The 13,575-nt window shown below is 41.1% G+C and overlaps 1 protein-coding gene across 2 annotated transcripts in view; it reads left to right on the top strand.

Annotated features, from left to right (window-relative positions):
- BBS9 (Bardet-Biedl syndrome 9) overlaps window positions 1-13,575 on the top strand; it is a 1,933,935-nt gene that overhangs the window by 761,210 nt on the left and 1,159,150 nt on the right. The gene's annotated exons all lie outside the window — the stretch shown is intronic.

The following is a 13,575-nucleotide window of genomic DNA, read 5'->3' as shown; positions in this document are numbered from 1 at the left end:
TGCTCCATCACCTATGCTTGCACTGTTGGGGTACGTGTCTGATCTCCCTAAGGCTAGGCGCCGTTTTGTCGTCATCGCGCTTCTGCTTGCCAAACACGAGATTGCTATCAGATGGCCATGCGCTCCCCCCCTACACTTCAAACTTGGTTGCACAGCATGACGTATTGCAACACCACTAGTGACACATATGCACAATTACAGCCCCCGGCGTCCAGGCCTGTGGATATATGGCTTCCGTTTCAGACCTATCTTATGACACTGGGGGTTGGTGATAACACCTTATCACAGGAACAGCCTGCGCTTATTGACAATCTAGCCCATGGTGACGCTGTGGATGTCAATGTATCTTTCTAGGAATTGGTACTTGTCTCGCTGGTTACTCTGCTTTTTTTTCCATTGTAAAGCTTCTGTATTTATTGTCTGATATGCCTCGTTTATATGTGTATTGGACACCCAGCCATCTAAACAAAGTTTTATCTTATCCTCCTTGACTAATGCACTGTAGAATCAAGCTATGGCATTTTATTTTGTATTCTCAAAATTGCATAAAATATTTAAAAAAAAAAAAAATTTAAAAAAAAGAACACCGGTAGTAGGTGCAATATAAGTAGGGTATCCTGTTTTAGGTTTAAACTTACTACAACTGATGAAACCCCACTGAAAGAGAAACAACCCCCATCAGTGTAAACACATACACATTAATATGCACCTGCAAAACCTCAAACTATATATATATAATTTGAATAAAGACAAATGAGAGAGATTGAATACATTTAATTTCTTTCTGAAGGCGCCAAGAAAATATAACTTTGTTATACAAGGTAGCAGCTAGAAAGACTTGTCTAAGATTATTCTGCTTGACTTTTGTTCCTTAGGTATGTCACTAAAATATTGTTTCCTCCAGTTTTGTGTGCTTGAACTAAACGTGCAGGGTTCAGAAGCATATCTTAGGTCTGATCTAATTATTTTATGCATTATAGAGAACTGGGGAATATTAAAATCATATGTGATCTTTTGATAGTGTTTAATTCTTTCAGTGACTGGCGAAATGACTGGCTGAGAAGAATTGTGACCAGTATGTACTATCACAATTTTCAGCAGACCTACAATGGATAAAACCCTATGATAAGCCAAACCTCTATTCTAACATGTCAGTATTGACAGCTGGTCCCCAGACAAAGATCACAGGCTTTAAACATTCAGTGCTGGCAGCTGTAAACGAGAGCTGCCACCATGCATATGGGATAGTGGTGAAAACATGACACAAAACTTTCCAAATTCACAGCTGCATGGTGTCCCATTGTTATATATGATACCTTCAGCTAATCCTGGCTTTTTACCCAACTGCACCTTATTGCTGTTTTTTTTAGCCCATAGCTAGAATGTTAACAGCACCATTTCAAGTTTTGGAATACAATATGATTTCTGTTAAAAGGTCAGGACTGACTATGAATGTCCACACAACATCAAGCGGCACCATCTTAATGTAGTCAGTCAAAGAGTGCAGAAATGCAGTGGCAAGCATGCTTAAAGCGTCAGTTTCAAGTGTGTTAGAATGCAGGGCTACAAATGAATCTGGTGTAATTCAACATTTTAAAGGTTTTACAAGGTACTATGCTGTTGGCATGGTTGGCTACCCCTACAAAGACATAATATTCAGTAAGGATTGATGAATAGTCACCAACTGTATGCTAGAATTTAGTTATTAAAACATTTGAATATATTAGTGTTACTTTTTTAATCCATTCATAGTCCTGTAAACCAGAACGAGTCCTGATAGATTGAGTATGAGAGGCAATGGGATGTGGGAGAGGCTAATGAAATGTCAGTGTAAGTGAGAGTGCAATGCACAGACTTTCTATGCTTAAAACAGTCTTACATAAATCCATTGGATACATTGCCAGTGGAAAGGAACTACATACCCTGCATATACTTCTCGTTTTAATTAAATGTGTGCTTTATATATTCCCTGCAAAAAACAACTTGTTTTGTAAATATTTGAAAACAGTTTTTTTTCTATGTTGGGGAGTAAGCAGCTGAATAAACACTGATAAGCACTGATTTCAAAAGGTTTGGAAAGCACTGAAAAATCACCACTGAAATACACAAAAAATAAACACTGACAACTGGACAAGCTAATTATGCGTTCAGTTACAATACAGTACTATGTATAACCCACACTAATACCAGTACCATAGCACCCAGTGGTTATCCAGTGGATGGCAGGTCAAGGCTGCATAATAATTCCCCTTTGCTGCTTGGTACTATTACACAAGACAAAACTGCTAAGGGTCATGTCCATCGCCCAGTACTATACCAGCCCACAGCAAGTAAAACACCCTTCTCCAACTGAACAAGCATGGAATAACTGAAGAGCTCTGCTGCATTCTACTGGCCAGCTGAAGATCCTTATTTTATCCACCACAGCAGGTCCACACAAGTCACATACTACGACCGCTTCTTGACATTTCACAACGACAATCAGATATGGGATTATGTTGACAAAGTACATCCTAGCAGATCTCTCCACCATTTCTCCCTTTATCCTTGCCTTCTCAGGACCATAAACTTTAATTACAATATCTTAAAATGGAGAAATCAGTGAAGTAACTAGCTAAGTGGACCATGGACATACGAATTCCCACAAAAGGACCTGCAGAACTGCTCAAAGCTGGTAGCATGCTGAAAACCTTAAACCGTGTGCCTGTCACAAACACTTCTTTATCCATCACAGTGCTAGGCGCTACATCCCATAGCATGATAATCTCACCTCGGTGCTTATCATGCTCAACATGGAAACACTTCCCACACAAGATCAGAACAAAGGCAACATACTTCCAACCACACACCCTACACGATGTAGAGTGCTCCCTATGTAGGCAAGCGCCTCTGTGCCCCACTGTAAGAAATTAAGGATATTAGTTGATGGAGAGGAGGTGTCTCAATTTAAGTAATGACCACAACCTTTTTTAGGGTGAATCACTAACATCACTAATTAACCTGCGCTCCCCCCGGTAGCTATGGCACAGAGCAGAAAGGTTTAACTTGAAGGCAGTGTGTAAAGCATTTAAGCAGTACCAAAACAGTAATAAAGTCGAATCACAAACGCAATAATAATCCCAAACCAATTCAGACAGAGTAACTTTTAATATAAAGAATGACAAAAATCAAATGACGGGAACCAGATATATGAATTTTGAAAGTTTAGAGTTCGAAACAGCAGCAAAATGTGTTGTGCGTAAGTCTGGTTCGCTTGAGTGGTACCTAGGTGCGAGTTAAAGCCTACCGTAATGGAGCAGAGGTCAGATTCAGAAACCAGGTGTCTCCTGGTCAGAGGTTTTACCTTTTGACTTAGCCTCTGAAATTGAAGTTGAAGTTCCTCAGCAGGGCAAGGCAGCAGGGCAAGGTAGCAGGCTTTAGCCGAAGAGACATGGCCTCAGGGAAGCCTTTGACTTGTGTTGATTTGAATTTCTCCCCAAGGATTGTCCCTTGCCGGCCTGGTACTTTTAGGTGTCTTCGTCCGGTGAAGATTTCTAAGTTCGGACTTAATCACTTTTCTGGAGTTCAAATTCTTCCAACGGGGAAAGGCTGTAAGCTACAGCTGAATAGGAGTACATGAAGCCAGATACCTTCTCCACAGGGTCCCGCTAAATTTGCTTGTTTCGGAAAAGCTCTGAGCAGTAGCAACCTCAATCGTCAGCCTACTGGCAACACACCCTTGTTGGATCGACTTGGCAGGTTGATCTCAGTCCTCCAGAGGCCTTTGAAGCCAAAAAGGTTCCAAGTCCTAGGATTGCGAAGATATTAGGAGGAGTACACCTTTTACCCAGCCATTTGTCCAGGACCTTGGGGGAAGCACATGGGGTAAAGACTCAGTCCAGCTGAGGCCAACAGCAAGTTCCAGGCCAGGTCCAGATGGGACCAGTCAGCTGGACCCTTGGAGTCCACCTCTTTGTTCTGGGTACAAGAGGGAGAGCAGGTCCAGTTTTCTAGGCTCTTTTCAGGACTAAGACAGCAGGTTCATTCCTCTTCTGATCTTCCAAAGGTTCAGTAGTGTTCTGAGGAGGGTATTGTGGGTACCACAATTATGCCTGGCACTAGATTGTGGTGGGGTGACTCCTTGCTCCTCTCTAATCAGTGGGGTAAAGGTTCCCAGGGTTTACCCTATTTATTTTTACATTTTCTGTCTGTCCTACTGCAAACAATCCCACAGTGCCATTCTGTACCTAATACCAAGTTGGTAGAACCTTTCTTCCTCTTTGTAGTGCTTGTGTGCTCAACCTACAGGTGTGACCATGGTAATGAGTAACTCCTCCTCTGTTATCCCTCTAAATCAGTACTGGGGCAGCCCCTCTCCATCTGCAATAGATCCCTACCTTACTGGGGGAGACACAGAAAGGGCTGGCCCAGATGGCAGCTAACATTTTCCTGTGACATGGTGGACGTCTTTGAAAGTACTCAAATTCCTGGACACAGCCCACTGGCCATCAAGTCAAGGGGAGAGCCCTTACCCAAGGAATTTATCCTGGCCTGGGAGCAGTTTTCACACCTCATCAAGGCAACTATGTAGCTGCAAGGTAACAGTTGGAGCCCGTGCAAATGAGTTACCTGAGGCTTTAGGCATGGAAAAGGTAACTTTCTAACAGTACCGTTCCCTTAATATTTGTTTCAATTTGATTTTAGTATTACATTGAATTTTGCTTAACTATCAAACAGGGTCTTTCAATCATGTTTCCTATCCTAATTTAGCATTATTTAGTGTAATTATATAATCCAGTGTTTTCCTATAGAGCAGTCAGCCTTGTTGCATTGAAATTAGCTTTTGGGGCTTTTCCACTTTAACCGCTTCGCTGCGGCGCGAATACTCCCGCTGTGTGGGAAAATTCCACGCATGCGGAAAACGGACGGCCCCCAGCCGTCTCTGCACACGCCCACTGTGACGTCAGATGGCCGGGGGCCGTCCGATGCACCGAAGAGGTTTAGGACATGTTTAACATTAAACATTTACATGTCTTACTTTTTTTTTAACAACAGTGTTTAACATGTCTTATTTTTAAAATACCATAAACCCTGCCTTATGGACAATAGGGTCTACATAGTTGAAATTTATAAGTATTTAAAAGGAAAGTTTTTACCTGTCAAAATGGTTTATTTTGACCGGTCGAATTTGCAATTTAAAACTGTACAGCCAAGCTACAAAGGGTTGACCTGCAGTCCTGTTTGCAGTGTTGGTATAGTGGAGTGCACAATGGGTGCTGCAGTCCACTAGTGACATTTAAATTACAGGCCCTAGGTACACTTTTTAGCACATACTAGGGCCTGCTGGGTAGGTTAAATATGTCAATTAGACGTATGCCAATTGCTACATGTTAAAGAGCGGAGCACAGGCACTATACCACTGGTTAGCAGGAGTGAAGTGCACAGAGTTGTACAGTCAGTAAAAAAAGTCAAGGCAAAAATCGGGGAGTACACTATGCAAAAGATGGTCATTCCCTACACCAACATAGAGGGAGTAAGTGCAATATAAATGTTGCCATACAATACTCTTTCTACTCCTACAATGTCTGCGCAATGAAGGCATGTAAGCTATTGAATTATTTTGAAAAAGAGCCAAAACATTGTCTTTCTTGTGAGCTTTTCTTTTCCCTCACTTTTCTCTTTCTCTACCTCTTGTTGATCCCTTTGGCCTTTATAGATTTCTTTATCCATGTCCTTCCTGCATTTCTTTCCATCTTTCATCCTCTTCTCATTCTGCTTATTTCACTTTGTTTAACCTACTTATTCCATACACTTTGTTTAACCTACTTATTCCTTTGCTTTTTCCATACTTTTCAAAGTATCGAGAGTGCCCTTTCTTTCTTCATTTGACATTTTATTTTCGGTATTTCTCTCACCCCTGAACTGGCCTCCTCTTAATAGCAACAAAACGGAGCATGAATCAAATCTCCTTTTATCTATGAGGCACGGGTGTCGACCGTTTTCACACAACACCAGAAAATAGAAAGTGAAACCGTTCTGCGCCTCAGAGACTTATGTTCGGGGCCCAATGAGAGAAACGATGGGTCTTGTATTTTAAGCATGAACCAATGGGAGTCAGATGGCTGTCAGTCAATCCAGATCTACGCGAGCCCCTAGGGTTGAAGTCTGGGCAAAAAAATTGACCTTGCCAATATAATACCAGCCCCTTGATATACCTCAATAAAGAAATTGTTGTCCAGAGATTTATATTTTTGATTTGTGATTTTTGGATCATTAGAGAAGTAATTTAGCTTGGATAGACATTGCTTATCCAGGCCTTTTTTTTCTGGATGATATTTTAAAAAATGGCAGATGTGTTGAAGTGATGATGCAATAATTCAGGAACCATGAGACCTGTATACTTCATTTTGGCGTCAATAGAGGAAGAAGAGACCTATATAGAAATGAATCAAATAATAATGTTTTTAATCATTTTATGTATACACTAAACAATGTTTATGATCTGAATATGGAAACAAGTAATGTTTATCTCCTGTTTTAGACACATTTTCATAGTTAATTTTATTTATTTGTTACAGCAATCACTCCTGATACATTTGCAGAAAATTGAACATTTGGGAAGAGCATATCGACATCTTTTTGTAGACCAGGTTTTGCAAGTAATTGTACGTTTAACTTCTGTAGGTAGAGGCTTTAGAAATTTCATAAGCTTTAGCACCCCATCAATATCTTCTCAACCAAATTTGCACGCATCTTTCTCTACAAATGCATGATCCAAAAAATGTACACATCTTGTCATCAAGTAGAATGCTCTATTAATGTGTCCACACACAGAATATGATGTTGGTGGAAGGTCACTTTGAGGGACTGATCTCATGAATTCGCTATATCAAATATCGTCAAATGTGTGAAGGTCAGAACTTGTTTTCCACACAGTTACAAGATATTTTTCTACGTCTTTAAAGTCGCATTTGTCTTCTGTCGCAGCAAATCCTTTTAGAAACTTCACAGGTTCAGCAGTTAAAGCTCCAAGCTTTGTTACGATTTTGCTCATAGTGTCATCATTTGTAAAAATGTGTGCCTTGATAAGAACAGTGGGCATCTCTGGCCCAAGTTTCTTGTACAGAATATATGGCGGGATTACATTTCTTTTCTAGCTTTTTCCATAACGTATCTATAATTCTGATAATCCTTTACTTATGAACAAATCTAAATGCAAAATAATAACACCTGCATCATTTAACAGTACAGTGACTCGATTGGAACCATTTTGAACAGCCCACTTAACATGGGGCACAACAAAAAGTCAGCTTCCTCCAATTTGCCCATAGGTTCTTGAACAATGTGGCTCGTACCTTTTGAAAATATCTCTGCAGGAGCCAACTCCTCATTGACAATCATTACACTTGCAATAATTGGAAATTCATTGTTCATTGAAGCATCATCAATGTTTTGGCAAGTTAACATCTCCAAGTTCATCTTGTTCGATATTGATGACCCGAACTGAATAAGTTACACAGGTATAGGTGTCGAATTTTTGATGCAAGTCAATTGTTCCACTTGTAGATATGCGTCTCATTCTCTCACATTCTTTGACAGATAGTTCAAGATAGCTGTCAATGAAAATGTGCAGTTCTTTTTTGGTGCACACTGACATTGATATCTAAAGAACAGTCTAAACAACCTCTCCGAAGTTTTGCATGGATGAAATCTTGACCATTAGCAATTGTGACATATAGTCCACACCAACAGCAGTTTTCAATGAGGACACCTTTTCTAAATGAAATTCTTCAGGTGAAAGGTTTTTCTTCGAGCTCTTGTACGAGTTTGTACGTCACTGGTTTGGTTGCAGAATCTCCATCAAATAATGGATTTGTTGAAAGACGATCATGTGACAGAATGTCTTTGATAAATTAACCCCTTTCTTTTGCTACATCCATCTCTCTATCTGCTTGTGAAAGTAGTTTTTTACAACTTGTTTTGTAGTGGCTGGTTGGACAAAACTCTTACTATCACAATTAAAGTATGGAAGTTTAGCTTCAGTGATTATGTCAAACAGCTTTTTCTCTTTAAATACAAATCTCTCCTGCTTCGTTCTGCGTATAGTTTCGATCCATGTTCCAGGACATCTAGTAGACGTGTCTTCATATTGTTATCCACATGCTGTTTGGTCACAAAGTTGTGTAGACACACAGACTCAGTCATTTCAAAGGGGTTTCATTCTGCTGTATGAAATGAAGAAGGCTGTCAACATGTTTGTTATAACGTTCCCCTCTCTTTCCCACAAGTTTGTGATGAGGAACAGTTTCACGATGGTCCATTAATTTCGAATTTGTCATCTCTCTGAAAACATTGCAAATAGATAGGACTTCATAGAAAACTAGCGGCCATTGCGAAACATATTCACTTCTACGTGTCTGACCAACAATTCCCTTGGAGCTTTTCTGTGATCTCTGGATAGTCTGTTGCAGTTTCATATCTGGAGCCACAGCATTGAACTTTCCCTCTCTGTCTTTCACCACAAAATGTCTTTGGGTGAATTTTATGTGGAGTTATGGTTTTTCCCCCTCTAGCTTGTTCAGTCTTTCCAAATTCCAGGACTCATATCATTGGTAGTTTATGCAATCGAATTTGCGAAACACAGTAATCAGTGACTCTGCAGTCTTCATGTTCAACTCCCAATAACCTTCCCGATCAGCATGTACTTGAGCTATCATATTTAAAACATTTCCCCAGTACTCACAAAGTTCTGATTTTTCTTCACATTCTTTGACAAACTCTACGAACTTGGTTTTCTGATTTTGAACTGAGTGTATTGAACATTGCCTGGCTTTGCATTATGTCTTTTGAATGCCTTGTTCACTTCTGAGATAAGATATGCAATACCTAATTTGTCATTCTTGTTCCAGAAGACAATCCAATGCAGTGCTTCTATAGCATCAGATATGATGAGCATACCTTGTAATGAATGAACATAATGAGTTCTGCTCAATACTGGCTGGACAGTTTTGCTTTCAAAGACTTCAGCCTCAATGAGTGCATCATGTATTTCATATCCACTGAGATAAATTCCTGCACACCGCAACTCAACTTTTGTCATGTCGAAAACACCCATCGCTGGATAAAGATCATCAAATTCTACTGGATTGCTTATGAAAATGTCAGCTACCAAACGGAAAACACCTTCATCACAGAAAATTGCAGGATAGGCTGGCATTCAAGCTGAGCATGCACATTTTGGAAATTGGTTAGAGCTGTGTATACTGCTGCGTAGTTTGTGACTGGAGATGGTATTACTGGTAAAAACCCAATCATCTTCCGTGGAATGGTATTCTGGGAGATCAGAGCATAAATTCCAGCCCACAGAGGAACTAGCTTTTCTTCATCCTTCAGTCCACACCGAATAAGCGATATGACAAATTTAGTTATATCAGCTTTGCGGACCACAGTATAAGGTAGAAGAAGATCCATGTCCTCAGCCACTTTGAAACTTTCTGGTAGACTGGGACGTGTTGGTGGCTTGTAGTGAATTTGCACAAGTTGGCAAGGCAGTTTGGTTATAAGTTTGCAACGTTGTTTGTCAATGCCTACAGCTGACACAGCTTTTTTTCCAGCAGCTACTTCATTGGTACAGTCTTTGAAAAGCACCATGGCAGTATCATGTGAACTGAGTGTTCCAGACAAGGAAAGGAAGATCTGTATTCAAAATCAAAATTATCAAGAGCAGCAATTGTAAATCCTTTCCTGGTAAAGTGACTTGGAAGTGGTGTGCTGTTGGATTTACAAGATTTTACAGCATGAGATGCTAACAAGTTCCTGCTCCGTACTATGTAATTATAACTTGTTGAAACACCAATCCTATTTATTGAAGTGGGCAGTCATAATGTGTAGTGGAATTTTCTTTTTCCTGTGATGTAGTTCATAAAACATGATTTGGAAAAGACATTTCATTTGCACCGTAATGGGGTTGTCTTCCACTTCTTTGCTGATATCTTCAAAGCCATCACCAATGTTGTCGGCTTCTGTTCCGAACTCAAAAACCAACGTTTGTAATAGTTTTGATTTGCTGATATTAAACAATTAGGTAAAAAATCTTAAGACAACATGAGGCATTCTTGTTGAGTCCCATGATTTGCAGAGCTCTGGGGCATCACTAAATTTGTCATTAAGTCCAAAATCTAAATCTTTCAGGACGGTTCTTAAAATGGTTGTATTGCATTGTAATTGTATTGTATTGTATTGTAATTGTAATGTGTTCCTGCTGGTTTTACTGCCTTCTGTGATCTTATTTTGGCAGCAAGAACTTCAGGAGTCAAATCAGTTGAGGACACCATAAATAGCTCATTCTTTTCTTTAGACTGACAAAAATGAATTCTGTCATTGTACATTCTCAAGAGAAAGATCTTAATTTCACTATATGGATCATTACAGTTTCATCAATGTTGACCATTGTTTCTCTGATCTCACTGACTGTGAACCTGTAGCCAGCCCTCAAGAGTGGCTTTAAAACTACATTTTCTTATTCAAAGAGTGCAAACTTAACTGAAGGTTGGTGGTTACATTGCTGCTGGGTGCTCATTGTACATTATTATTTTCAAATGAATGCATGCATGCAGTTCGGGCGAGCATACAAATTCGCTGCAAATACATTAATCTCGCTGTTTAGAACAGCTATTCTGCTGAAAACTTCATCTTGGAAGAAACCAGCTACAGATAAAAACATGTTTGCCCTTTGAGACTCACATACTCTGTACTTAGTTCATTTGTCAGTCCCTTTGGCCCTTGTTCTGGCTAAACCACAGATAACACATTAAAGATCATCTGCTTTCCGATCAGTTGATGTAGATGGACAAGGGGTAGCCATCGATCATCTAAGTCACGGGTACTCATAGTACGGCCCGCGTGCCGCTTGCGGCCCGCCCAGCCTTCATCGGCGGCCCTCGGACCCTTGGATACACATCCATACAGTATGCAAATTCCTTCCTGTAAACAGAGAAGATGGCCGCAGGAGCATACGTAGTGAATACGTATTCAATACGTATTCACAACGTTTGCTCCTGCGACCATCTTCTCTGCTTTTCTCGCCTCTGATTGGCCTGGGCCGCTGAGACGTGACGTGACGTCACACACGGCACCCGGCGCGAAGCACAAGCCCTTTAAAAGTCAGCTGTAACTAGCGCTTTTACAGCTGACTTTTAAAGGACCTTTGAAGAAGCTTCCAGTGTCCGTGGCGACGTCGACGTCGACCTCCTCGCATGATCAGTGCTGCCAACTCCTCAGTGGTCAGGTCTGTCAGTAACATCCATTAATTCCTAAAGTGTACGAGCTGCCAATTCTCTGCTGATCAGCGCCGTCAATGGTTTGATTGCCTGGGCTGCGATGCTGTAATAGTGACCGGATTTTAGAGCAAGGCTCACATTAATGCCCGGTTAGAGAGCGGAGGGTTTGCATGCAAGCTGCTTGAATACAATGTAAATTGTTACTTTCCAAAGTCAGCAGAGTCAGAAAGAAAACGTGTGAAAATCCATGAAACTAGTCAAGCAAGATTCAATGGGCATAATACACACACAAAAGGGAACAAATATTCAATTAGGGTGAATTCTCACGAAACAACCTCCAGCGGTAGCCACAGCACAGCCTTCAACAGGAATACAATAATACATCATGAGAATCACAACCACAGCACTGCAGTGTGCTTAATCACACCCAATTAGTTCAATCAAATAACAATCAGTTCTGCTTGCTGGTGAATGTAGCGGGATTGCCTGCTTTTGTTTAATTGAGATAGACTGCTCGAGATGGCTGTGGTCGCCATGCTTGTACCAGGGCTGAGAACCAGCTCTGTTTCCAGGGTAGCACTGACCCAGCTCAAGGGTGCTTCTGCCGACAGGATACTGTCCCCTCCTCCAATCAGCGCCCGCTAAGGTTACAGGTGTGCCATGTGGTGAAGGAGCAGCGGCAAGTGCGGGCTATGAAGGGCATCAAGAGTGCAAGCATGATTGATTAGTGACATCTGCGTTTGAACCCTGGCAGGGCCAATGCAGCATTTCATCCTTTTAAAGTCGATTATTGGTGTACCATTACATTGTGTGATAATAACCCGTTACAAAGTGTCCTTAAAAACGGCAAACTGTGTGCTGCCACAATATGAGGCACACAGTCTGACAAAAGCACACATGACAAAATAAAGTCCCCTTAATAGGAAGGATCTCGTGAAAGAAAGAAAATAAAGCAGATGCCATAGTCAGTCCTTATTGGTTTCTCTTTTGACAGTGCTCACTAGTTGGTTCTGTGTTGTCATGACGGTTTTGTGTGAGGGGGATGTGGACCACATCATCGGCTTAACTCTCGAATGATATCACCCAGGAGAATACTGCATTACCCAGGGCCATGAGTAAATTATGCTGCAAGATAAGGCACATTGTGGGCTTAATGTGACACATTTTATAACAGTATTACTTCATTATTTTGTAATTTTTAAATGTGTTAAGTATCAGGACATTGGTTGCACCTCCATTAGTACCATTAGTACCATTTTATTACCCCAAAATAGCAATAAGCAACCGAAAGGCGACCAGTTAACCTTGGCAAAGAGCCTTCCACTGCGCGGCAACACACGTTGCTGCATTTTTAGTAACTTTTCAAGCATTTCATCTAGAAACAATTTTTTTCGTTGGTAAAATCTGCAGATTGTGCAGCAGATGATGGATTACGGGCAGATGTGTCAAATCTATATTCATGCGTTAAACATGGCGTCCGCACAATTGCATAATTCCAGTGGCCCTGGGTATAGGTTAGAACACGGGTACTCATAGTACGGCCCGCGGGCCGCCAGAAATAGAGCTCATTGACATGCAGCACAATTCAGCCCTCTAAGCATCTTTTTTGGGGCAAGCACCCGAAGAATTCTGGAAAATTGTGCCCCCTGACAAGTTTCCTCTTCTTTTTACAGTGGCCCAGAAGGTAATTTGTATGTTTGGGTCAACATATGCTTGCGAATGTTCATTTTCCACAATGGGACTGTTGAAGAGCAAACTCAGAAATAAACTTACAGACATACATCTGGAGCAGCTTTTAAGGCTTGCCGGTTCCAACTTGGTACCCGATTACAGAAAACTAATCGGTGACCTGAAATGTAAAATAAGTTCGTAGTGTTTGTCTTTAACATATCTATTTTTGGGACTCTGAAGCCTGTGCTGCACTGGGCATGTGCTGAATATCCGGTTAGTGCAAATTGCCATGCAATCCCACTCAAGATTGCTATTGTCTGCTAATAAAAAAACATTATAAACATGTGCTCCATGTAGTTACATCTGCTTTGGAAATGCAGCATCGTCTAGTAATGTTTTGAAACGGCAGTGATTTTTTTTCCCCCCTATAGCCCCGCCCCACTGACCCCGCCCCCAATGACCCCGCCCCCACCAGTGCGGCCCTCGGCCAGAAACCACACTGTAAATTTGGCCCCCGAGAGAAAGTTTGTGAGTACCCATGATCTAAGTGGATGGGCATTGGGTTTGGTTGTTGTCGCTTTCTCAGAAGACTCGGATTCTTGTTGTGGTTCACTGGTTTCTGCTATTTTTTTACATTTTTTCCCCA

Source organism: Triturus cristatus, chromosome 5_2 (assembly GCF_964204655.1).
Source record: "Triturus cristatus chromosome 5_2, aTriCri1.1, whole genome shotgun sequence".
Lineage (NCBI taxonomy): Eukaryota > Metazoa > Chordata > Amphibia > Caudata > Salamandridae > Triturus > Triturus cristatus.
Note: the sequence above shows the minus strand (reverse complement) of the source record. Positions and strands in the feature narration are given on the sequence as shown.